This window comes from Oryx dammah, unplaced genomic scaffold, assembly GCF_014754425.2.
Source record: "Oryx dammah isolate SB20612 unplaced genomic scaffold, SCBI_Odam_1.1 HiC_scaffold_2, whole genome shotgun sequence".
Lineage (NCBI taxonomy): Eukaryota > Metazoa > Chordata > Mammalia > Artiodactyla > Bovidae > Oryx > Oryx dammah.
Window position 1 is genome coordinate 113,439,641 of NW_024070186.1, and position 14,310 is coordinate 113,453,950.

The 14,310-nt window shown below is 39.4% G+C and overlaps 1 protein-coding gene across 8 annotated transcripts in view; it reads right to left on the reverse strand.

Annotated features, from left to right (window-relative positions):
- Positions 1–14,310, reverse strand: part of ST3GAL6 (ST3 beta-galactoside alpha-2,3-sialyltransferase 6) — an 87,125-nt gene that overhangs the window by 52,217 nt on the left and 20,598 nt on the right. For 7 of the 8 annotated variants that reach the window (XR_005718639.1, XR_005718638.1, XR_005718632.1 and 4 more), the window contains exon 2: positions 11,817–11,969. The gene's annotated coding sequence lies outside the window, so the exon portion shown is untranslated. The remainder of the gene's footprint in view (positions 1–11,816; positions 11,970–14,310) is intronic. The other variant, XR_005718636.1, reaches the window with a different exon arrangement.

A 14,310-nucleotide genomic window follows, 5' to 3' on the forward strand; every position in this document is an offset into this window, starting at 1 on the left:
TTATGGGCCTCTCTTTTATATAATTATGCATTTCTAAGTATATATGTGAAAGTGGAAAATGTAGAGGTCAAAAATTATATTTACTTACTAGAAAATAGCTTCTATTCACAATGAAGTAAAAATCACATAAAATTTATATTATATTATGGATATTAAGTGCAAATGGTAGTTATTTTAATGTTTCACATTTGGTTTTAAATAAAATTATTTTTCTTCACATTTGAAAAAAAAAAAAAAACCAGCCCACATGCTCACTGGCATAAACTCCCCAAAGGCAAGCTCACATTTTGTCACCTGTCCCACAGGAAAACCTTCAGTGGCATTCCATTGTCTGGCAAATACACATAAAATCACTTAGCCTGGCATTTAAGAATCTTTAATTTGGTTCTTCCATCTTCCTTCTCATCTTCCTCATACAATTTAGTCTTCATAGGTAGCAGCACAATTGGGTGTTAAAGTTGCCTGTGTGGTGATCAGACCCCTGGGTTGACTTTCAGTTCTACCTCTGTCTAGTCATATGACCCTAGGAAGTTTCTAAACCTCTTTATACCTGATCTGTAAAATGGGAATAAAGATAGTATCTAATAGAGCTATGTAAGTCGTAAATATAAAGCACTTAGAAAAATGTCTGGCACATGATAAGGACTTTCCTAATCTTGTTTTTAATTCTTCTTTTAAAACTAATAAAGGGGGCGGTCCTAAGATGATGGAGGAATAGGACGGGGAGACCACTTTCTCCCCCACAAATTCATCAAAAGAACATTTAAATGCTGAGTAAATTCCACAAAACAACTTCTGAATGCTGGCAGAGGACATCAGGCACCCAGAAAAGCAGCCCGTTGTCTTCGAAAAGAGGTATGAAAAAATATAAAAGACAAAAAAAGAGACAAAAGAGGTAGGGACGGAGCTCTGTCCTGGGAAGGGAGTCTTAAAAAGAGAGAAGTTTCCAAACACCAGGAAACACTCTCAGTGCTGAGTCTGTGGCGAGCCTTGGAAGCACAGAGAGCAACATAACGGGGAGGAAAAATAAATAATTAAAACCCACAGATTATGAGTCCAATGGTAACTCCGAAGCAGCGCGGACGCCTGCATCCCCACTAGCAAGCGGGGGCTGGGCAGGGAGGAGCGGGCTGCAGTGCTTAGAGCAAGGACCAGGCCTGAATGCCCCGAGGGCAATCTGAGAGAACTAACTTGGGCTAGCAAACCAGACTGTGGGATAGCTACCACGCGTGAAGCTCTAACCCAAGACACCGCCAGGACCACGCACAGAACAAAGGACTGAACAGAATTAGCCGGCTGCAGACCATCCCCCTCCGGTGACAGGCAGCCAGAGCTGGAAGAGGGCAATCGCAGCCCCAGAGAGACATTATCTACCAAACTGCAAGCAGGCTTCTTTGCTAAGACTTCTTGGGGTTCTGGACAGTTATCATCCGCCTGAGAAGGTGCACCAGTTGAACACCAAGAAAACCAAGCGGCAGGGACCGGGGAGGTGATAAGTCGCAGTGACCACACTCGCCAAACACCTCATCACCTGAGCTGCTCGGTCCTGAGAAGGGCACAAACGCAGGCCCATAGAGTCTGCGCCTCTGAGGACTACCCGAGTGCCTGAACCTGAGTGGCTTAGACCTGGGAGGTGCATGCAGCCCAGGGCCGGCCTCGGATGGTTCCGGGCAGAGCAACCTAGGGCCTGAGCAGTGTGGCCAGGGAGAGTACACGCGCCGTGAGCGAGGGCAGGCCCAGTGTGGCTGAGACACTGTGAGCACACACCAGTGTCATTTGTTTGCAGCGTCCCTCCCTCCCCACAGCGAGACTGAACAAATGAGCCAAAAAAAAAAAAAAGTGTCCACCATCGCCCCCCTTGTGTCAGGGCAGAAATCAGACACTGAAGAGACCAGCAAACAGAAGAAGCTAAAACAGAGGGAACCGCCTTGAAGTGACAGGTGCAATAAATTAAAACCCTGTAGTTAGTACTGACTATATAGGAAGGGGCCTATAGATCTTGAGAAATATAAGCCGGACCAAGGAAATATCCAAAAATGAACTGACCCTACAATGCCCACAACACCACCAGAGAAAGTCCTAGATATATTTTTACTATTTTTACAATCATTCTTTTTTTCTTTTTTTAATTTTTAAGTCCTCTATTACTCCTTTAATTTTCATTTTTATAACCTATTACTTTTCAAAAAAAGACCCTATTTTTTAAAGCAAACTTCATATATTTTTTTAAATAATTTTTGTGTCTTTGTTTTTTCTTCTTCTTTTCTTTAATATTGTCTTTTTGCAAATCCAACCTCTACTCTAGATTTTTAATCTTTGCTTTTTTGTATTTGTTATCAATTTTGTACCTTTAAGAACCCAATCTTCAGTACCCATTTTTACTTGGGAGCAAGATTGCTGGTTTGACTGCTCTCTCCTCCTTTGGACTCTCCTTTTTATTCACCAGGTTGCCTCTGTCTCCTCCCTCCCCCTTCTCTTCTCTACCCAACTCTGTGAATCTCTGTGTGTTCCAGACGGTGGAGAACACTTAGGGAACTGGTTACTGGCTGGATCTGTCTCTCTCCTTTTCATTCCCCCCTTTTAACCTCCTGGCCACCCTCTGTCTCCTTCCTACTTCTTCTCTTCTCTATATAACTCCATGAACATCTCTGAGCGGTCCAGACTGTGGAGCACACATAAGGAAGTGATTACTAGCTAGCTTGCTCTCTCCTCTTTTGATTCTACCTCATCTCATTCAGGTCATCTCTAACTCCCTTCTGCCTCTTCTCTTCTCCATGTAACTCTGTGAACCTCTCTGGGTGTCCCTTACTGTGGAGAAACTTTTCATCTTTAACCTAGATGTTTTATCAACGGTGCTGTATAGAAGGAGAAGTCTTGAGACGACTGTAAAAATAAGACTGAAAACCAGCAGCAGGAGGCTTAAGTCCAAATCCTGAGAACATCGGAGAACTCCTGACTCCAGGGAACATTAATCAATAGGAGCTCATCAAATGCCTCCATACCTACACTGAAATCAAGCACCACCCAAGGGCTAACAAGTTCCAGAGCAAGACATACCACACAAATTCTCCAGCAACACAGGAACACAGCCCTGAGCTTCAATATACAGGCTGCCCAAAATTACTCCAAAACCACTGACATCTCATGACTCATTACTAGATACTTCATTGCACTCCAGAGAGAAGAAATCCAGCTCCACCCACCAGAACACAAGCTTCCCTAACCAAGAAACCTTGACAAGCCACGGATACAACCCCACCCACAGCAAGGAAACTCCACAATAAAGAGAACTCCACAAACTGCCAGAATACAGAAAGGCCACCCCAAATGCAACAATATAAACAAGATGAAGAGACAGAGGAATACCCAGCAGGTAAAGGAACAGGATAAATGCCCACCAAACCAAAGAGCAAGAGATAAGGAATCTACCTAATAAAGAATTCCAAATAATGATAGTGAAAATGATCCAAAATCTTGAAATCAAAATGGAATCACAGATAAATAGCCTGGAGACAAGGATTGAGAAGATGCAAGAAAGGTTTAACAAGGACCTAGAAGAAATAAAAAAAGAGTCGATATATAATGAATAATGCAATAAATGAGATCAAAAACACTCTGGAGGCAACAAATAGTAGAATAACAAGGGCGGAAGATAGGATTAGTGAAGTAAAAGATAGAATGGTAGAAATAAATGAATCAGAGAGGAAAAAAGAAAAACGAATTAAAAGAAATGAGGACAATCTCAGAGACCTCCAGGACAGTATTAAACGCTCCAACATTTGAATCATAGGAGTCCCAGAAGAAGACAAAAAGAAAGACCATGAGAAAATACTTGAGGAGATAAATAGTTTAAAACATCCCTAAAATGGGGAAGGAAATAATCACCCAAGTCCAAAACAGGATAAACCCAAGGTGAAACACCCCAAGACACATATTAATCAAATTAACAAAGATCAAACACAAAGAACAAATATTAAAAGCAGCAAGGGAAAAACAACCAATAACACACAACGGAATTCCCATAAGGATAACAGCTGATCTTTCAATAGAAACTCTTCAGGCCAGGAGGGAATGGCAAGACATACTTAAAGTGATGAAAGAAAATAACCTGCAGGCCAGATTACTGTACCCAGCAAGGATCTCATTCAAATATGAAGGAGAAATCAAAAGCTTCACAGACAAGCAAAAGCTGAGAGAATTCAGCACCACCAAACCAGCTCTCCAACAAATGCTAAAGGATATTCTCTAGATAGGAACCACAGAAAGAGTGTATAAACTCGAACCCAAAACAATAAAGTAAATGGTAATGGGATCATACTTATCAATAATTACCTTAAATGTAAATGGGTTGAAAGCCCCAACCAAAAGACAAAGCCTGGCTGACCGGATACAAAAACAAGACCCCTATATATGTTGTCTACAAGAGACCCACCTCAAAACAAGGGACACATACAGACTGAAAGTGAAGGGCTGGAAAAAGATATTCCACGCAAATAGAGACCAAAAGAGACCACCAAGTAGAGACCACTCATATCAGATAAAATAGACTTAAAAACGAAGGCTGTGAAAGGAGACAAAGAAGGACACTACATAATGATCAAAGGATCAATCCAAGAAGAAGATATAACAATTATATATGCACCCAACATAGGAGCACCACAATATGTAAGACAAATGCTAACAAGTATGAAAGGGGAAATTAACAATAACACAATAATAGTGGGAGACTTTAATACCCCACTCACACCTATGGACAGATCAACTAAACAGAAAATTAACAAAGAAACACAAACTTTAAATGATACAATAGACCAGTTAGACCTAATTGATATCTATAGGACATTTCACCCCAAAACAATGAATTTCACCTTTTTCTCAAGTGCACACGGAACCTTCTCCAGGATAGATCACATCTTGGGCCATAAATCTAGCCTTGGTAAATTCAAAAAACTGAAATCATTCCAAGCATCTTTTCTGACCATAATGCAGTAAGACTAGATCTCAATTTAAGGAGAAAAACTATTAAAAATTCCAACATACGGAGGCTGAACAACACGCTTCTGAATAACCAACAAATCACAGAAGAAATTAAAAAAGAAATCAAAATATGCATAGAAATGAATGAAAATGAAAACACAACAACCCAAACCCTGTGGGACACCGTAAAAGCAGTGCTAAGGGGAAGGTTCATAGCAATACAGGCTTACCTCAAGAAACAAGAAAAAGTCAAATAAATAACCTAACTCTACACCTAAAGCAACTAGAAAAGGAAGAAATGGAGAACTCCAGAGTTAGTAGAAGGAAAGAAATCTTAAAAATTAGGGCAGAAATAAATGCAAAAGAAACAAAAGAGACCATAGCAAAAATCAACAAAGCCAAAAGCTGGTTCTTTGAAAGAATAAATAAAATTGACAAACCATTAGCCAGACTCATCAAGAAACAAAGGAAGAAAAACCAAATCAATAAAATTAGAAATGAAAATGGAGAGATCACAACAGACAACACAGAAATACAAAGGATCATAAGAGACTACTATCAGCAATTATATGCCAATAAAATGGACGATGTGGAAGAAATGGACAAAGTCTTAGAAAAGTATAACTTTTCAAAACTGAACCAGGAATAAATAGAAAATCTTAACAGAACCATCACAAGCATGGAAATTGAAACTGTAATCAGAAATCTTCCAGCAAACAAAAGCCCAGGTCCAGATAGCTTCACAGCTGAATTCTACCAAAAATTTCGAGAAGAGCTAACACCTATCCTCAAACTCTTCCAGAAAATTGCAGAGGAAGGTAAACTTCCAATCTCATTCTATGAGGCCACCATCACCCTAATCCCAAAACCTGACAAAGATGCCACAAAAAAAGAAAACTACAGGCTGATATCACTGAAGAACATAGATGCAAAAATCCTTAACAAAATTCTAGCAATCAGTGGGCTTTATCCCAGAGATGCAAGGATTCTTCAATATCCACAAATCAATCAATGTAATACACCACATTAACAAATTGAAAAATAAAAGCCATATGATTATCTCAATAGATGCAGAGAAAGCCTTTGACAAAATTCAACATCCATTTATGATAAAAACTCTCCAGAAAGCAGGAATAGAAGGAACATACCTCAACATAATAAAAGCTATATATGACAAACCCACAGCAAACATTATCCTCAATGCTGAAAAATTGAAAGCATTTCCCCTAAAGTCAGGAACAAGACAAGGGTGCCCACTTTCACCGCTACTATTCAACATAGTTCTGGAAGTTTTGGCCACAGCAATCAGAGCAGAAAAAGAAATAAAAGGAATCCAAATTGGAAAAGAAGAAGTAAAACTCTCACTGTTTGCAGATGACATGATCCTCTACATAGAAAACTCTAAAGACTCCACCAGAAAATTACTAGAGCTAATTAATGAATATAATAAAGTTGCAGGATATGAAATCAACACACAGAAATCCCTTGCATTCCTATACACTAATAATGAGAAAATAGAAAGAGAAATTAAGGAAACAATTCCATTCACCATTGCAATGAAAAGAATAAAATACTTAGGAATATATCTACCTAAAGAAACTAAAGACCTATATATAGAAAACTATAAAACACTGGTGAAAGAAATCAAAGAGGACACTAATGGATGGAAAATATACCGTGTTTATGGATCAGAAGAATCAATATAGTGAAAATGAGTATAATACCCAAAGCAATCTATAGATTCAATGCAACCCTTATTAAGCTACCAACAATATTTTTCACAGAACTAGAACAAATAATTTCAAGATTTGTATAGAAATACAAAAAACCTCAAATAGCCAAAGCAATCTTGAGAAAGAAGAATGGAACTGGAGGAATCAACTTGCCTGACTTCAGGCTCTACTACAAAGCCACAGTCATCAAGACAGTATGGTACTGGCACAAAGACAGAAATATAGATCAATGGAACAAAATAGAAAGCCCAGAGATAAATCCACACATATATGGACACCTTATCTTTGACAAAGGAGGCAAGAATATACAATGGAGAAAAGACAATCTCTTTAACAAGTGGTGCTGGGAAAACTGGTCAACCACTTGTAAAAGAATGAAACTAGATCACTTTCTAACACCATACACAAAAATAAACTCAAAATGGATTAAAGATCTAAACATAAGACCAGAAACTATAAAATTCTTAGAGGAGAACATAGGCAAAACACTCTCCGACATAAATCATATGACCCACCTCCTAGAATATTGGAAATAAAAGTAAAAATAAATAAATGGGACCTAATTAAAATTAAAAGCTTCTGCACAACAAAAGAAACTATAAGCAAGGTGAAAAGACAGCCTTTGGAATGGGAGAAAATAGCAAACGAAGCAACTGACAAACAACTAATCTCAAAAATATACAAGCAACTCCTGCAGCTCAATTCCAGAAACATAAACAACCCAATCAAAAAATGGGCCACAGAACTAAATAGACATTTCTCCAAAGAAGACATACAGATGGCTAACAAACACATGAAAAGATGATCAACATCACTCATTATCAGAGAAATGCAAATCAAGACCACAATGAGGTACCATTTCATGCCAGTCAGAATGGCTGCGATCCAAAAGTCTACAAGCAATAAATGCTGGAGAGGGTGTGGAGAGAAGGGAACCCTCTTACACTGTTGGTGGGAATGCAAACTAGTACAGCTATTATGGAGAACAGTGTGGAGATTCCTTTAAAAACTGGAAATTGAATTGCCTTATGACCCAGCAATCCCACTGCTGGGCGTACACACCAAGGAAACCAGAATCGAAAGAGATACATGTACCCCAATGTTCATCGCAGCACTGTTTGTAATAGCCAGGACATGGAAGCAACCTAGATGTCCATCAGCAGATGAATGGATAAGAAAGCAGTGGTACATATACACAATGGAGTATCACTCAGCCATTAAAAAGAACACATTTGAATCAGTTCTAATGAGGTGGATGAAACTGGAGCCGATTATACAGAGTGAAGTAAGCCAGAAAGAAAAACACCAATACAGTATACTAACAGATATATATGGAATTTAGAAAGATGGTAATTATAACCCTGTATGTGAGACAGCAAAAGAGACACAGATGTATAGAACAGACTTTTGGACTCTGTGGGAGAGGGAGAGGGTGGGATGATTTGGGAGAATGGCACTGAAACATGTATAATATCATATAAGAAACGAATCGCCAGTCTAGGTTCGATGCAGGATACAGGATGCTTTGGGCTGGTGCAGAGGGATGACCTAGAGGGATGATATGGGGAGGGAGGTGGGAGGGGGATTCAGGATTGGGAACACATGTACACCCGTGGTGGATTCATGTTGATGTATGGCAAAACCAATACAATATTGTAAAGTAATTAGCCTCCAATTAAAATAAATAAATTTAAATTAAAAAATAATTATTTAAATAATTAAACTAAAAATATTACTTTATAAAGTAATAAAGTATCACCTACCCATACACCAAGACGTCTCTAAAAATCTAACTTCATAACATCCTTGTAAATATACTACAGTGCTCATGACCCTGTACAACAAAAGCCAAAAAAAAAAAAGAAAAATTAAGCTTCCATTACTGTATGCTAGCTATTATTTCTACATTCATTTAAACATTTCAAAGTATCTGTATGAGAAAGCCTTACTCATCTGCTTATAAAATAAAAAGGGATTTAAGATAATAGTAATTCATTAGCAAAACTCAGACCATATTTCTGGCTATAGAAGCCATACCATTTTATGCTTTTCATAATAAAACTGCTCCGAGCCCTAGTAAAACCAAACAGCCTAGATTTGTAATCAGCATATCAAATTTATGTCTTCAAGCAAGAAATGAAATCAAGAGCTTTACAAATAATGTGACTTGGAAAATAGTTTTCATCTTACACTCTGATTTGGATCCATTACAATGTTGAGGATTCAAATACTATGTTCGAGGCTCAGAAGCAAATGCTGGGGTCAATAACACCTTCATCCTAATAAGGTAAGGATGAAGAGCTGAATATCTGTCAGCCCTAGACTGGGAATGGAGAAAGAAGAAGAAACAACTCAACAGAGGGCAATAAAACTAAATGATTTGGGTATATAACTCACTTAATCCTCAAAACAGTGTCAGATTTTATTTTTGGGGGCTCCAAAATCACTGCAGATGGTGACTGCAGCCATGAAATTAAAAGACGCTTACTCCTTGGAAGAAAAGTTATGACCAACCTAGACAGTATATTTAAAAGCAGAGACATTACTTTGCCAACTAAGGTCCGTCTAGTCAAGGCTATGGTTTTTCCTGTGGTCATGTATAGATGTGAGAGTTGGACTGTGAAGAAGGCTGAGTGCCGAAGAATTGATGCGTTTGAACTGCGGTGTTGGAGAAGACTCTTGAGAGTCCCTTGGACTGCAAGGACATCCAACCAGTCCATTCTGAAGGAGATCAGCCCTGGGATTTCTTTGGAAGGAATGATGCTAAAGCTGAAGCTCCAGTACTTTGGCCACCTCATGCAAAGAGTTGACTCATTGGAAAAGACTCTGATGCTGGGAGGGATTGGGGGCAGGAGGAGAAGGGGACGACAGAGGATGAGATGGCTGGATGGCATCACAGACTCGATGAACCTGAATCTGAGTGAACTCCAGGAGATGATGGACAGGGAGGCCTGGCGTGCTGCGATTCATGGGGTCGCAAAGAGTCGGACACGACTGAGTGACTGAACTGAACTGAACTGAATCGTCAAAACCACCCCTTAAGAAAGGCCATCCCTATCATACAGATGAAGACACTAAAGCACAGAGAAGTTATAATGTGCCCACAGATGCTCAAATGGCAAGTGGCAGTGCTGGAATTTGAACCCAGGCACACACCAGAATCTCTGCTCTTCACTGTTAGGCTATAAAGACTCAAAATATTTCCATCTTCTTGATGGAAGGAGATATATAGACAGACAGGAAAGGCAGTTCCACAAATCACCAAGATGATTATAGCCCAGCAGTGGTGGTTTAGTTGCTAAGTAGTGTCCGACTCCTGAGACCCCATGGACTGTAGCCCGCCAGGCTCCTCTGTCCATGGAATTCTCCAGACAAGAATACTGGAGTGCGTTGCCATTTCCTTTTCCAGGGGATCTTCCTGACTCAGTGATTGAACCCACGTCTCCTGCACTGCAGAAGGATGATTTACCACTGAGCCACAAGGGAAGCCCTTTAAAGCCCAGATTTCATTCAGTTAAGATGCTTCTGGGACTTTCCTGCTGGTCCAGTGGTTAAGAATCACCTGCCAGTGCAGGGGACACAGGTTCGATCCCTGCTCCAGGAAGACTCCACATGCCTTGAGGCTACTAAGCCCATGAGGCACAACTACTGAGCCTTTGTGCTCTAGAGAAGCCATTGCAATGAGAAACCTTGAGAGCAGCCCCCGCTCAGTGTAACTACAGAAAGCCCGAATGCAGCAACAAAGACCCAATGTAGCCAAACTTAAATATTCAGGCAGTAAGAAACTGAAGACCCAGCCCTACCTCCAGCCTGTGTTCACGATGCTCAAGAGTTCTGCAAGCCCAGTGGCTTGGGACATGAGGGATAGGCTTTGAATCTACTCATAATTCTGGTGTGAACAATGAAGATCTCAAGAGATTCCCAAGGACTAAATCCCCAAACCATTGTAAATGCCCAAACTCCCCAGTACCCATAAAGCACAGTGCTGTCAGTCAATAAGTGTCCTTCACAAAATGGTTTGTAAACAAAGTGATGACAAATTTGCTAGATGAATAATAGTTCTCTGACAAATCTCAACGTATCAGAAAGATGATGGATTCATGGGTAAAACAGAGCTAACTCCTAGTAGCCATTTGAGCTCCAGAGCTTTCTCAGAATAAATTTATAAATTGGTGTATATTTGTACATGGGATTCTAGGAATGTAAGGAGAATATACCTACAAACTATATATTAAAATACTTCAGTGAATATTGTTAATTGTAGCATAAAGGCAGAGAGGGAACTAGAGTTCATTCTAACACAGCTGGTGAACAGCACTTGTGATGCACGTAATGTTCTAGTTGTAACTTCAGTTTACTTACTCTTTCACTTTGATGTTGATTTAGAACAGTCCCAAAGAAGGCCATTAAGACTGAGAATAAAAATAATAACTAAAGCTTTCATAGCTCAATTTTGGGATATGCTAGAGAACTGACTCATTTGAAAAGACCTTGATGCTGGGAAAGATTGAAGCCAGGAGGAGAAGGGGCTATCAGGATGAGATGGTTGGATGGCATCACCGACTCAACTGACAGGAGTCTGAGTAAACTCTGGGAGGTGGTGATGGACAGGGAGGGCTGGAGTGCTACAGTCCATGGAGTCGCAAAGGGTCAGACACGACTGAGCGACTGGACGGAACTGAACTGAAAGAGTCATTGGTTACATAATAACATAGTTTCAAAGGCCCTCTGGCTGCATGTTAAACCAGTAAGATATAAATTAACAGGTAGCTACATACAGAGGAGAGGGTATTTTAAAGTCACCAGCCAGCATAAAACTGTTGTAAAGCACAGGGAGCTCAGCTTGGTGCTCAGTGCTGACCTGGAGGGGTGGGATGGAGGGTGGGGTAGAATGGAGAGTCCGGTGAGAGGGAGGTTCAAAAAAAGCAGGATATATGTAGACATGTGGTTGGATCACTTTGTTATTAAAGCAGAAACTAATACAACATTGTAAAGCAATTATACACCAATAAAGTCAGTTTAAACTGTATAAGAATTGTGTCAGAACATTTCAAGTGTTCAAACATCTAAGAAGTCTGAGATGACAGTCCTGGTGCTTTTGCTCACCTACACTTTTAGGAATCTGTTTCCCAGAGGTCCTCTCTGTTCTTGAGGGTGTAGAATGTGGTAAGGGTGCCGGCGGCCCAGGAGGCTGTTGCTATCTTGTCCACTAGAAATTATCCAAGATAAGAGGTTGTGCTGCTTCTTCACTTCCAAGTGCTGAAACAAAACACAAATTCAGTATGCTTACAAGGATGGCTCAGCAACCCAAGAAAAATCTTAAGCCATTAAAAAGAAAAGTCCTAATGAAAACACTACTTTAGTAAAGTCACTACAGGCCCCTCCCTAAATTCTGCACAGGATGACATGATTACCAAAAACAAAGAAATCCAGCAGCACAACTGCCTGCACGTACTACATGCTGTAGCTCACGACTGGTTATCCATGGGATCCAGCTCAGTCTCCTTGAAAAAAATAACAGATCCAACTCAATTAATCCAAAGCAACCTAGTAATGAAAGAACCATCTGTCTCCTTTTTCAGCTCCTCTCTACACATACACACAGCTTTATTGTTCAATGCAGAGGTGAGAGAAGGAGCTGCTGGAAAACTCTCTGAAGAGCAAGGGGAGGGAGGGAGACAGGAGAATGAGGAGAGATCAAGAACAAAAATATCCAGAAGGAAGGGTGGGAAATTAGTGACAACTGCAACTGCTTTAACAATGTGTGGTAGGCTACTTTCTCCAAAAAACTTTGGAAGAAAAAAAATCTCAAATTGCCCCTGCTACCATTTTTCTTACACAAGACTAAAAACTCTGATACAGAAACAAATAAAACATAAAACCCTGCATGTTCTGTATTTCTTGTGTTAGTAGAAAGTGTTTTTTTTTTTTTTTAAATAAAGACTCTTAGGAAACAAATATCAAAAACAAAACCACTGAAAATAGGGCAAATATTTATTTCAGAACTCATTTATGACTCTAATGTCCTACAATAAGAAAATGATTATACTTAATTATGAAAATCATAGAGTAACATGAAAAATATTTAGATTCTACCAAATAAAGAAAGTTTTAAAAAGCTGAGTACATTTCCATACGTGAGATGTATGTGTGGTGACACATGACTGCAAGACAGAGAAAAAAGAAATCAGTTGATATGCTGAGTTGTGGACTGCATGGGATTTTTTTTCTCTAAAGTTCAAAATTTATGGAGAAACAGAAAATACTTATTTTCATATATTTCAATATACATTTCACTTGTGAAGTGCTAAGCAGTTTGTGCATTTAGAAATTAGAACAAAGGCAAAGTGGTGCTCTTTAGTGGCAATTATAATAGAAGACTTCTATTCTATTCTATTAGGGAATTCCCTAGTAGCTCAGTTGGTAAAGAATATGCCTGCAGTGCAGAAGACTAGGATTTAATCCCTGGGTTGGAAAGATCTCCTGGATCTCTTGCCTCCAGTACTCTTGCCTGGAAAATCCCATGGACAAAGGAGACTGGCAGGCTACTGTCCATGGTTTGCAAGAGTCAGACACAACTTAGCAACTAAACAACCACCATTCTATTCTATTCTAATTCCATGATAATAGAAGTCTCCACCATGAGACAGAATTTTGAACCTATGGAAATTGCGGATAATGATAAACTTGCACCTCAGAACCATTCTCCCTAAATGTATAGAAAGCACAACTCCTGGGTTTCTATCGTCTTCAACCTATAATAGTTACTATATGCTAAAGTTAAGAAGTGATCAAAAATCTGAAGCTGGAAGGTTAAGAAGGAAACCTCAAACAATGTCACACCAGGAATAGCTAGAGGATGGGGATTTAGTTATACCTGGAGAAGCTTAAATCATGGAAGGCAAACAAGATGGCCATTTTCAAGTCTGAATGACCTTCATGAAAAAGAGACATAGCCTGGTTCTGAAGGCCAGCAGGGGTTAAGCCAAGGCCAGTGAATGACAAATTCAAGGAATGGACAACTTTGAAGTTGACATGGAAGAACATGCTTAGGTTACCTAAAGATAATACAGGTTTCATTTCTGGACAATGAGTCACTGGTTACTAAAGATCCTCTGTTTTAAAAAACTGCTTGGGATGAATTTGTATAGTACTCCTTAAAAACTTTAATGTCCATCATCATCACCTGAGCATCTTCCTATCAGAAGGTCGGGGGTCATGAGATTCAGCATTTCTTGCATGCTCCCAGGTGATGTCCACGTTAATGCTGTGCAGTTACAAGCGTTAAAAGGTTACTTAAACTAGGATTTCCCAAAGTTTTCTAACAACATGACTTCAAAAGTACTCTCTACCCCTGATTTGGGGGCAGATGATTAACAAATTTTACATATTAAGTAGTTATTAGTGGAATTTTACAGGCACACACCTTCAAATTTTAAAAAACAAATAAATAAAGCTATAGGTTGGTATCTTCCAATATCCCCCCAGCTGATACTTTAAAGCAATAACTAATTTTGCCCAATTTTAAACAATACTTTTTTTTTTACTTCCATTAAAAAAAAAAGAATTAAAAAATGACAATTTTACTCCAAGTTTGGCA